The sequence below is a fragment of the Hypanus sabinus genome, unplaced genomic scaffold, assembly GCF_030144855.1.
Source record: "Hypanus sabinus isolate sHypSab1 unplaced genomic scaffold, sHypSab1.hap1 scaffold_393, whole genome shotgun sequence".
Classification (NCBI taxonomy): domain Eukaryota; kingdom Metazoa; phylum Chordata; class Chondrichthyes; order Myliobatiformes; family Dasyatidae; genus Hypanus; species Hypanus sabinus.
In genome coordinates, this window is record NW_026781280.1 from 238,949 (window position 1) to 251,757 (window position 12,809).

Below are 12,809 nucleotides of genomic sequence, written 5' to 3' on the forward strand. Positions count from 1 at the left end.
TCCTTGGCGCCGGTCAGTTAAATGTGTGTAACTGTGAGTGAGTCGGGCCGAGCAGCTCGCACATTGTTTAATTTACATTTGTCATGATGAAATAAATAAACCGCTGTAACTTCCTGTCCTGGTGCCGGACTCGAGTTTTATTTGAGTTTTCTGCTGCCACCAGCATCCTGTGCACTGCTACAGTGGGTTGGAGCTCCTCACACTGACAGAGTAGCGTCTCAGCTCCAGGCTGAGGGAGGTCGGATTGACAGTGTCTGGGTGCCCAGGATCTCGTCTCCACCCAAAACCCCTTCCTGGCAAACTGTCCCCCTCCTGCACCCCCCCCCCCACCTGCATACAGATAAAATCAACTGTAATAGCAGGTGTCCTCCATACCGTCCCATCACCCACCCCCGGGGTCAGACACAGAGTGAATCTCCCTCCACACCGAACGATCACACACTCTGGGGGTCAGACACTGTCTACGTTGTCCAGTCTCCCCCTCTTGTGCCTTCCAATTCTCGAGTTGAAACGGAGAAAGGTCCGCTTGAAGCTGCAGCACAGGGGAACCCTCCTCCCCCCCCCCCCCCCCACACACAGGATGAATCTCTGTAGAGGATGTCGGAGAGACGGGGAGAGAAGTACTAGAACGACGGAGAGGGCGTACAGGGTACACGGACCTGGAGAGGGTAGGAGAGGACACTAACGGGCAGGGAGTACAGATTGATATTAGAAACCTGGCGGTTAACAATCACATTTGATTTCTTGGGTCGGGAAGTAGCCCAGGATGAAATTGAAGATGAGGATGATTTTCCAAAAACAGGAACTCACTCCTTCCCGTCCTCTCCCAGCTTCCGCACACCTAAGAGGACGCCGTCCCTTCCCGTCCACTCGCTTCGCTTAAAATGTCTGACAGGGCAGTTTAGGGTTCGTGATTTTTAAGTGACCTTGTTTAAAGTGAACGCCGGGAAGGAAGGGGGTTAGACTCCAATTGAAAACGGCCGTCACAATCGTAAATATTGTTGAGGAAAAGGGAGAGATGTGGTGACTGAAGGAGACCGCGCTAGGCCGGGTTGAAACGGGACCAAGGAGGGAGAGATGTTGTGACTGAAGGAGACCCCGCTCGGCCGGGTCGAAACGGGACCAAGGAGGGAGCGACACCTTGGTTAAAGTGAGCGGCAGAGAAGTAGTGAAGGGCACGTTGACTTCAAATGGCCGACGCTTCACTTGGAATGGCCGCTGGGGAGGGAGTGACGGATTTGGTAGAAGTAAGCACAAGAGAGGGAGGGTCGCGCTGATTTAAAATGGGCGAATCCTTGATTAATGTGGCCGCAAGGGATGGATTGAGACGTTGACTTACAATGGCCACTGCCGCACACAGAATCTATGGCGAAGGAACGTGCGGTGCCCATGGTTACATTCCCGGGATCGAGTGTGTTATTGATTGTAATAACAGTAATTTAATTTGTGTTTTATATAGTTCTGGGCATTATACATATGTTTGAATTCTAATAATGTTGTCATTGAATAAACTAATGTATATATCTCAGATATTCACACATACACATATACATGTGGCTTTTGCGGAGGAGGGGTGATGGGTTTGGGAGGAAGAGGAGTGATGGGATGAGGAGTGGACTGATGAGACGGTGAGCGTGGCGAAGTCACTGACTCAATAGGGGATGAAAAGCGGAGGGGCGAAAGTTCCTGTCACAAGCTGGTGGCAGACATGGAGAAGACCATAAGACCATAAGAGAAAGGAGAAGAACCCGGCCATTCGGCCCATCGTGTCTGCTCCGCCATTTCATCACGAGCTGATCCAATCTCCCCTTTAGTCCAATTCCCTCGCCTTCTCACCGTAACCTTTGATGCCCTGACTAAATAGATACATATCCATCTCTGACTTAAATAAACCCAATGATTTGGCCTCCACTGCCGCCCGTGGCAACAAATTCCACAGATTCATCACCCTCTGGATAAAAAAAAATCGCACCTCTGTTCTCAATGGGCGTCCTGCAATCCTCAAGTCATGTCCTCTTGTACTAGACTACCACACCATGGGAAACGACTTTGCCACATCCACTCTGTCCATGCCTTTGAAATGTTTCTATGAGGTCCCCCCTCATTCTTCTAAACTCCAAGAGCGGTCAAACGTTCCTCATATGTTAACCCTCTCATTCCCGGAATCATTCCAGTGAATCTTCTCTGACCAACTCCAACGTCAGCACATCCTTTCATAAATAAGGAGCCAAAAACAGCACACGGTATTCCAAGTGAGGTCTTACCGGTGCCTTATAGAGCCTCAACATCACATCCCTGCTCCTATACTCTATTCCTCTAGAAATGAATGCCAACATTGCATTCGCCTCCTTCCTGGACTCAACCTGGAGGTTAACATTAAGGGTATCCTGCACGAGAACTCCCAAGTCCCGTTGCATCTCAGAACTTTGAATTCTCTCTCCATTTAAATAATAGTCTTCCCGTTTATTTCTTCCACTGAAGTGCATGACCGTATACTTGCCAGCACTGTAATTCATTTGCCACTGCTTTGCCCATTCTCCAAATCTATCCAAGTCTCTCTGCAGACTCTCTGTTTCCTCAGCACTACCACCCCCTCCGATTACCTTTGTTTCATTAGCAAACTTAGCCACAAAGCCATCTATTCCATAATCCAAATCGTTGATATACAATGTAAAAAGAAGCGGCCCCAACACGGAAACCTGCAGAACACCACTGGTAACCGGCAGCCAACCAGAATTGAATCCCTTTATTCCCACTTTCTGTTTCCTGCCAATCAATCAACGCTCTATCCACATATGTAACTTTCCCGTATTTCCATGGGCTCTTATCTTGTTTAGCAGCCTCATGTGCGGCACCTTGTCAATGGCCTTCTGAAAATCCAAATACGCAACATCCACTGCATCTCCCTTGTCTACTCTACTTGTAATTTCCTCAAAAAATTGCACTAGGTTTGTCAGGCAGGATTTTCCTTTAAGGAAACCATGCTGAGTTCTGCCTATCTTGTCATATGCCTCCAAATATCCCGTAACCTCATTATTGACAATCGACTCCAACAACTTCCCAACCACCGATGTCAAGCTAACAGGTCTATAATTTCCTTTTTGCGCCCTTGCCCCCTTCTTAAATAGCGGAGTGACATTTGCAATCTTTCAGTCCTCCGGAACCATGCTAGAATCTATTCAGTTTTGAAAGATCATTGCTAATGTCTCTACAATTTCCACTGCTTCGTCCTTCAGAACACGGGGGTGCATTCTGCCGGGTCCAGGAGATTTATCTACCCTTAGACTATTCCGCTTCCTGAGTATTTTCTCTGTCGGCATTGTGACTGGGCATATTTCTCTTCCCTGACACCCTTGAATGTCCGGTATATTTCTGATGTCTTCCTCAGTGAACACTGATGAATAATACTCTTTCAGTTCCTCCGCCATCACCTTATCTCCGATTACAATTTCTCCAGCATCATTTTTTATCAGTCCTATATCTACTCACACCTGTCTTTTTCTCTTTATATACTTGAGAAAGCTTTTAGTATCCTCTTGGATATTATTGGCTAGCTTCCTTTCAGAGTTCATCTTTTCCCTCTTAATGACCTTCTTAGATTCCTCCTGTAAGCTTTTAAAAACTTCCCAATCCTCTGTCTTCGCACTAATTTTTGCTTCCTTGTATGCCCTCTCCTTTACTTTAACTTTGGCTTTGACTTCTCTTGACAGCCACAGTTGCATTCTTTTTCCATTCGAAAATTTATTCTTCTTTGGAATATATCTGTCCTGCACCTTCCTCACTTCTCACATGAACTCCAGCCACTGCTGCTCTGCCGTCCTTCCTGCTAGTGTCCCTTTCCAGTCAACCTTGGCCAGTTCCTCTCTCATGCCACTGTAATTTCTTTTACTCCACTGAAATACCGACACATCGGATTTCGGCTTCTCTTTCCAAATTTCACAGTGTATTGAATCATGTTATGATCATTGCCTCCTAAGGGTTCCTTCACTTCCATCTCTCTACTCACCTCTGGTTCATTACACAATGCCCAATCCAGTACAGCTGAACCCCTTGTGGGCTCAACAACAAGCTGTTCTAAAAAGCCATCTCGTAGACATTCTACAGATTCTCTCTCTTGAGATCCAGTGCCGATCTAAATTTCCCAACCCACTGGCATGTTAAAATCCCTCACAATTATCATAACACTGCCCTTAGGGCAAACCTTTTCTATTTCCTGTTGTAATTTGTAGTCCACATCACTGCAGCTGTTTGGAAGCCTGTAGATAACTGCCATCAGGGTCCTCTTACCCCTGCGATTTCTTAGCTCAACCCATAAAGATTCTGCACCTTCCGATCCTATGTCAACTCCTTCTAATGATTTAATATCAATTCTTACCATTAAAGCCATGCCACCCCCTCGACCTACCTCTCTATCCTTCTGATACACCGTGGATCCTTGGGCGTTCAGCTCCCAGAGACATGTATCTTTAGCCATGTCTCAGTGATGGCCACAATATCATACCTGCCGATCTGTAACTGTACAACAAGATAATCCACCTTGTTCCTTATTTAAGTATAACACCTTAAGTCCAGTATTTGGTACATTTTACATTGATTGCACTGCAACTCATCGCAATTGCTGCAAATTTGCCCCATCAGCTGCCTGTCCTCCTGACATCCTTACTGTTCCCTACCTTAAATCTATTTATGTTTTCCCTCTCCTCCACTCTATCATTCCAGTTCCCATCCCCCTGCCAGATTAGTTTAAACCCTTCCTAACAGCTCAATTAAACCTTCCTGCCAGGATATTGGTCTCTTTGGATTCAGGTATAACCCGTCCTTCTTGAACAGGTCATAATTCCCCCAGAAGAGATCTCAATGATCCAACAATCTGAAGCCCTGCCCTCTACACCACTCTCTACCCACGCATTCTTCTGCTTAATCCTTCTATTCTTGCCCTCGCTGGCATGTGGCACAGGTAGCAATCCTGAGATTACTACTTTGGAGGTCCTGCTTCTCAGCTTCCTTCCTAACTCCCGGAAATCTCATGTTCAGGGCCTCCTCCATTTCCTATCTATGTCATTATTACCAACATGTACCAATACGGCTGTCTGTTCGCCCTCCCCCTTCAGAATGTTCTGGACCCAATCGGAGACATCCCGTACTCTGGCATCTGGGAGGCAACACACCATGCGGGTATCTCTATCAGGCTGTTCTCCTGACTATGGAATCCCCTATGACTACCACATTTCTCTTCTCCCTACTTCCCTCCTGCACAACAGCGCCAGGCTCAGTGCCAGAGACCCGGTCAACGTGGCCATCCCCTGTCATGTCATACCCCTCAACAGTATCCAAAACGGTATGCTTGTTGGGCAGCCACAGGGGTGCTCTCCACTATCCGGATATTTCCCTTCCCTCTCCTGACAGTCACCCAGTTTTCTGACTCCTGTAGCTTCGGCATGACTGCCTCCCTGTAACTCCTGTAGCTTCGGCATGACTACCTCCCTGTAACTCCTGTCCGTCACCTCTTCACTTTCCCTAAAAAGCAGTTGGTCATCAAGCTGCAGCTCCAGATCCCTAACACGGTCTCTGAGGAACTGCATCTCGGTGCACCCGGCGCAGAGGTGGCCATCAGGGAGGCTGGAGGTCTCCCAGGGTTCCCATATCTGACACCCCGAACAAAGCACTAGCCCTGCAGACATGCTACCTAGTTGCACGAGAATGAAATGAGGGAAAAATAAGTCTACTCATCCACTTACCTCGGCAAACATACGAACTTTTTAAACCGTTTGCTCGTACCGTTAGCTGTGTGAGCCCTGCTGTTCCGCCGTCTGTCCGGGCCGATTCACCAAGGGGAGAAAAAATAGAGCTGGTGCCTCGCTCTCGCCTTTTCCCGTTACTGCCTAAGCCCGTTGAGCCAAAGCCCTACACTCTGCTACCACTCACTCCGCTGCCTGCTGTATCGGGTGATCTTCTTTTTAAACTCTCCGTGCTGTCCTGTCATACGCGCCTGCACAGCCTCGCCCTTGTACTCGAAGGAGTTTTAAAAACAATCTGCCTTCCTTCAGAATTTAGCTCTCACTCCGACTTTCTTGTCCCGATCAAAAAAAAAAAAAAAACAACCACCGTTGTAAGTCCCCTTCCTTTTCAAACTCTCCGCGCTGTCCAGTCTACGTCAGAGTGTTGAGTACAAAGATTGTGATGTTATGTTGAAGTTGTATAGGGCGTAACTGAGGACAGACTTTGGGTAACGTGTTCAACTCTGGTCACCTACCACAGGAAATATATGAATATGGTTGAAAGATTGCAGAGAAAATATCTAATTCCAGAAAGCATGTATTCAGGTGAAAGGGGGAACACTACTTCATTGGTCACTTTTACCACTATTTACTTATTGTGTAATTTCGTCTAATGTTGTATCTTTGCCTTGCACTGCTACTGTAAGAATCAATTTATATAAGAGAGCAATGTTGAACCTGACCCAGAATATTTAACAGAGATGTGTATCGCAAGATATTCTTTCACACGCAGTGTGGTGGGTGTCCAGACTGAATGCCAGAGGTGTTGGTGGAGCCAGATGCAATAGAAGCTATTAGATACCACATGAATGTGTGGAGAATGGATAGTGTGGACCTGGTTTAGGCAGAGGGGATTGGTTTAGGTAGGCATGTAATTGCCAGTTCAATTCGTTTACAAGAATGCACTGAGGTGAAGGGTCTGTTCCCCTGATGTACTGTTCAATGTTGCTAAGACCATAGCTGGAGTGTTGTCTGCATATCCGGTCGTCCGGCTCAATAAGAACGTCATTAGCCTAGAAAGGCATTGAAATGATTCACGAATTTTGTTGTAGGGACCAGAGGACTCGAATCAAAAGGTGACTGTGCACTGATCCCATCACTGATGGAGATGTAATGCTGATTCTCCCCTCCCCCACCACAGGCCCCACGATCACGATGCAATTGTAGGGTGATGTTAAGGGTGGCAAATAGCATAAATGGCCCATAAGAGAAATAGTGTGCCATAATTCTCAAACATCGTCTTTGAGTTAATATTTTCGCATTAAGAGGTCGTGCCTGACATAATGGTAAGAGTGCAAGGGGATTGCTTTTGATTTCTTAGTGACTAAATTAAAGGCCCGCAGCTTTTAATGTGCACATTAACCGAATCGAACATGGTCTACTCAAAAAATCCTATGAACTCACAGTAAACGCGCACTGCTCTGGACGGGGCAACCGCCACTGCAGTCTCACAGTGCAGTATATACGAGGGAAAACTACGAAAATTAATGTGAATTGCCACCTTTCTCTTAAATCCAGCGGCACAGTGATATGTGGGTAGAAACAGAATGTTTCACTCCAGTGGAGCTGTATAATAGACTACAGTAGTCAGTGGGAAATTGAGCTGTCACCGTCCAGACTACCTGAACCTATGCCAATTTTAATACTTTTCCTTCGTTTCCCTCCCACTCTCCTAAGTTCCAAGAACTTATTTCCCCCCACTCGCTCTCTCTCTCTCTCTCTCTCTCTCTCTCTCTCTCTCTCTCTCTCTCTCTCTCTCTCTCTCTCTCTCCCTCTATCCCTCTCTCACACGCACACACACTCACACACACAATATCTATCTCGTTCTCTCTATCTCACCATCCCCACATGGTACCCCACTCTCGTTTCGACACCTCATTCAGTCACAATTTCACGTCTTCCCTTGCAACCGCGTTCATGTCTCCCCGCTGTTCATACTGTCCCGGTGCTGCCGATCTCTGGGAAGATGCGCCCGGGATAAACACGTGTGAGCAGGCGGTAAATCTGGGTTGCGCTCAGGATTTGGCTTTATTAATGAAGTGAAGCACCGAGGTGACCGGATATTTCACCGCGCTGATCATCTGCTACCTGAATTTCGACTGAGTGACCGCGTAAATAAATGTGTTCGTGCAGCAGCTGAAATTCTTCAGCAAGGCTCCGACGCGGTGAAAGATCCATTCAGAATCAGAGAAGTACCTGAATCCTATTCCTTTGATCTCATAATACATGAAATTGACAATGAGTGTTATCCACAGGAGGATGAAACTGCTAGAGATGGTGAAAAGTAAAACTACAGACCTCCTCCGGCTCTCCATCTCCGGGTCCCTGCTGTTCTCGCTCCTGCTCTGACCCCTCAGCCCCTTTCGGACACGACTCGCCACTAAAATGTGTCTGACCGTCAGAGCGTTGAACAACAGGATCGCAACGAAAGGGATGAACGGATTTAAAACGATATCGAGCCAGGCAATACCTACCCACCCGGGGTCGGTGAAGTTATTGTCCTTGGCTTTACAGAACCACGGTACATTTTTGATTATCTGTCTGGGTTCCCAGAGGAAGTAGCGGGGAACGTTTTTCAGAAAGGACAGCACGCCGGTTGTGGTGAGAACCACAACCGCAGTTTTCCCGGTGCAATATTTTGTTTTCAGCTTCTGACAGCAGATGGCGACAAACCGATCAAAAGTGAAAGTGACGGTGAACCAGACAGAAGAGTATGTGGCTGTAAACCTTAGCACCTGGATAACGCTGCACACAGGGGTGATGCTCAGAAAAGACCACGGTAAGTACTTATATATGATTCGAAATAAAATGACCTCGATGATAACAGTCAGTAGATCCGCTGCCGCCACGGCCAACAGGCAGCGAGTGGTGCAGGTAGAGAGGCCGCACTTTCCCCGGGACAGGATCACAATCGCCGCTAAATTCACTGCAGGGAGAGAGAGAAACGAGTAAACACTGGGCAATATTGAGCACGTTCTCTGGGAATGGACACGGGTTCGCGTTTCAGCCAATGGACTGGAGTGCGAGAGGAGTTGAACCAGCCGTTATAAAACACCAAACACAGGTCACACTGTCCCTGACCTGCCTTCCTCATTGTGGAGATAAGACGATGTGTGGGAAATTATAAGGAACAAGAACGATTTCAGTCCCTGATGGGAGCCGTTGCACTGATTTAACTGTGATTGACCAGGCCTCTGGAAACATCATCGGACCGGGCCGAACAGCGAGACAAAACACAAGAAACGCTGGAGGAATTCCATGATTGCTCAAGCAGCAAACAGTCAAACGGGTTCGGACCGGGGTCAGAGGGACTGTAGGAACAACTTAGTAACCAGACGCTGAGTGGCTCCATTAATGGATTAACTCCACAGCGCAGTTCAATTCGATAACACACGGCAGTAGATCCGTGGACACGGATTCAGGTGATCAGACCCGATTTTTAACTAACAGGAAGTGGGATCTGACTGTGACAAACTGTGAACACAGGATCAGGTGTTCACTCTGATCAACAGCACAGAAACAGTGAACTTCACAATGTAAACTGCTACCAGTCACACCGTCACGGAGAGCTGCCCGTCCTCAAGCCGGGTACAAATTTGGAGACGGTGCCACTGAAGTCCTGCTCCTCACTCCTTCCTGTAGAGTTGCGTGTCCTCAACACCGAGCAAAGTCCCACTTCATACCTCCCAGGCACCCCTTTCCGGAGGGCTGCCTTTTCAGAACACCGGAAAAACTCTGGATACGGTCCCAGTAAAACCCTTTCCTGCAGAGCTGCCTTTCGCCAGAACTGCTATGTAGAATATAGCGTTTATGATGAGACTTTATCAACAAAATATAGCCTTAATGGTAAGACGTTTGCCAGTGTGATCAGAGGGATCTTGGGTTCCAAATCAATAGGACAGTCAAATTCTGCTACGCAGTTGAATCTGTGGTTAAGAAGGCACAGTGTACATTGGTCTTCATCAATCGGGGGATTGAGTTTAAGAACCGTGAGGTAATGCTGCAGCGATATAGGACCCTGGTCAAACCCACATGGAGTACTGTGCTCAGTTCTGGTCTCCTCTCTACCGGAAGCACGTGGAAAACCTGGAAAGTGTGCAGAGGAGAATTAAAAGGATGTTGCCTGGGTTTGGGATCATGCCTTATGAGAACAAGTTGAGTGAACTCGGCGTTTGCTCCTTGGAGTGACGGAGGATGAGAGGTGACCTGATGGAGATGTACAAGATAATGAGAGGCATTGATTGTGTGGATAGTCAGAGACTTTTTTACAGGGCTGAAATGGTTAGCACGAGAGGGCATAAATTTAAGGTGCTTGGGAGTAGGTACAGAGGAGATGACGGGGTAATTTGCTTTCTCTTTACGCAAAGAGTGGTGAGTGCGTGGAATGGGCTGCCAACGGCGCTGGTGGCGGTGGAAATGATAGGGTATTTTAAAAGAATCCTGGATGGCTACATGGAGCTTAGAAAAATAGAGTGCTATGGGTAAAGCCTAGGTATTTATAAGGTAGGGACATGGTCGGCACAGCTTTGTGGGCCGAATGGCCTGTATTGTGCTTATGGTTTCTATGTTTCTATGGTACAACTCCATGTAAAGTCCCAATGAATTTCTCGCACGTATCCCTTCCTGGAGAACTGTCTGCCCAATACTTTGCGACATGACTGGACAAACCCTCCAGGTCACTCCTTCCCAGAGAGTTGTCCGTCCCCAGCACTGGAACAACTCTGAACAAGGACCATGTATTCACTCTGATCAACAACTCAGAAACAGACAATACCTCAGTGTACATCTCTCCCAGTCACACATCCCGGACAGCTGCCCGTCCCCAGCACTGGGACCGCTCTAGGCAATGTTCTATTAAAGTTAAGTACCACGTTCGAGTCGATCCCTCGAGCTGGGGAGAGGTTGAGATTTAGTGCCGTTTGTCATTAAATATGAAAAATTCCGAATATTGAATTGACAGGATCGATATCACTGACGGATATTTGAGCAATGATGATCAAGTTCGAGGACTGGAACATGATCATTATCGGGTTCACATCTGTTAACTCACAGAAATACCAAATAGGAATCGCTGCGCTCACTCACCAGGAACTCCAATGACGGCAATGAACACTCGCAGTATTTTATCTGCACTCAGGTACCTATCCAACATTGCAGACATTTTCTCGGTCCACTGATTTCCCACTTGCGCGGCAGTGATCTCTCGGAATGAAATGTTGAGGCAGCACGTGCCTGGGGTTTTAATACCATTTGGTGACTCCACAGGGATAGATTTCAAAAGATATAAAAATAAAGATATTTTATCTATTTACAATCCGATTACGTCAGACAAGTGCAATCCCCGCGGAGACCGTTTGTGATTAATTTAGGAATTCATTGTGAAACTGCAAACAATGGAAATTGTGATGGTACTAAGCGATGTAAACTGCGGGAGGCATTATTCCAGTAAAGGTGTTGGTTTCAAACACCATCAGACCCAACTCTCCAACCCATGATGTGTCAGTGTGACTGTTGTCCATCGGTTGAGGAGATCAACTGAGTGTGAAACGGCAATTTCACTATAATCCCTCAGCAATTGTAATCACAATACTTCCCACTCTAACCTCATCTCTCACTCCCGATCACCAATAACTACCCTCAGCACGTTTGTTTGAAGTGTTCCAAACATTGCCACGAGTCAAAAATATATTTAGTTTTATCACCATTGAGGGAAATGTATGTTCCGAGTGAGGAAAAGTTGGAGCCTGCTGATGGTCTCACTCCTACACTGGACAGAGAAAGGTCAAGAGCAGAAGCAGTCCCATCGGCCCACAGTCTGTACAGGATCCTACCTACCGACACGTGAGCAGTCTGCCTACAGTCCCTGCTTCTCCTGTCCTCACAGCAGTAATCTTGCATTTCTGTGTTCTCTGTTCTCAGAGTTTTTTGAACGTCTGTGTTCATCAGTTGGACCCGACAAAACTGTTTAAATCTTAGACGCTATCTTATCAATCACACTGTGTTTTCACTGTAAATATGAAGAGGAAACGAACCATTTGTCAGACACAAAATATTGAAGTAAATTATATCATTGTAGCTGGTGAGATTGGTTTTGCTCACCTTGTTATGATCGTTACCCCAGAATATAAATGCTTGACATAGTTCGTGTTTAGGGTCTCTACCGAAATTGTGTCCTGCAACTTCTCCATTTCCTTCAGTGAGTTAGTCATCCGGGGGCCCCTACCGATGGCCATCAAACTCTGCAGACTGACAGAGGTGACTGGTTGTCAAGGAAAACAATGGTGAGAGGTGGAGTGGAGACGCGGATAAGAAAGTACAGGGTGTGTGTGTGTGTGTGTGTGTGTGTGTAGTCGTGCGCACGTGTACATGTGTTTGTCTGTATGTGCGAGTTTTCGGGTATGTCCGTGTCTGTGAGGGAGTTCGTGTACTTGTGTCGTTGTCTGTTGATATATGTGCACGTGTATGCGTCTGCTGTGTGCGCGAGTCTGTGTTTCTATGGGCGTTTGAGTGTTTGTGCATATGTGCGTGTATGTATCGTTGCGTTTGCATTTGTGCCTGTGTGTATGTGAGTGTGTCCCTGTGTTTGTCAATTATCTTTCTGTTTCTGTATCCTTATTTGTATCTGTGCTCGCATGTGTGTTAGCATGTTTCTATGTGCGTATATTTGTTGTGAGTCTCCTGTATGCGTTTGTGTGTGCGCAAGCGTGTGTGTGTTGCTGTGTCTCTGTGAGCATGTCGGGGTCTGTGCCCATGTCGGTGTCTGTGCCCGTGTGTGTCTGGGTATTTGTATCTTTCAGCAAATTGAATATACATTTATTATCGAAGTATAGGTGCCCATATACTACCGTGAGACTCATTTCCTTGCAGACTTTCACAGTAGAATATAGGATTTGAATACAACCAGTGACAAACTACGCACCAAAATTGACAAACTAATAACATGGAGAGCGTGTGTTGTACAATGCTGGAAAGTGTATCATTAGATTGTGGAAACACTTTAGAGTTGGCTTTGAGCCGATCCGCGCTGTTTCA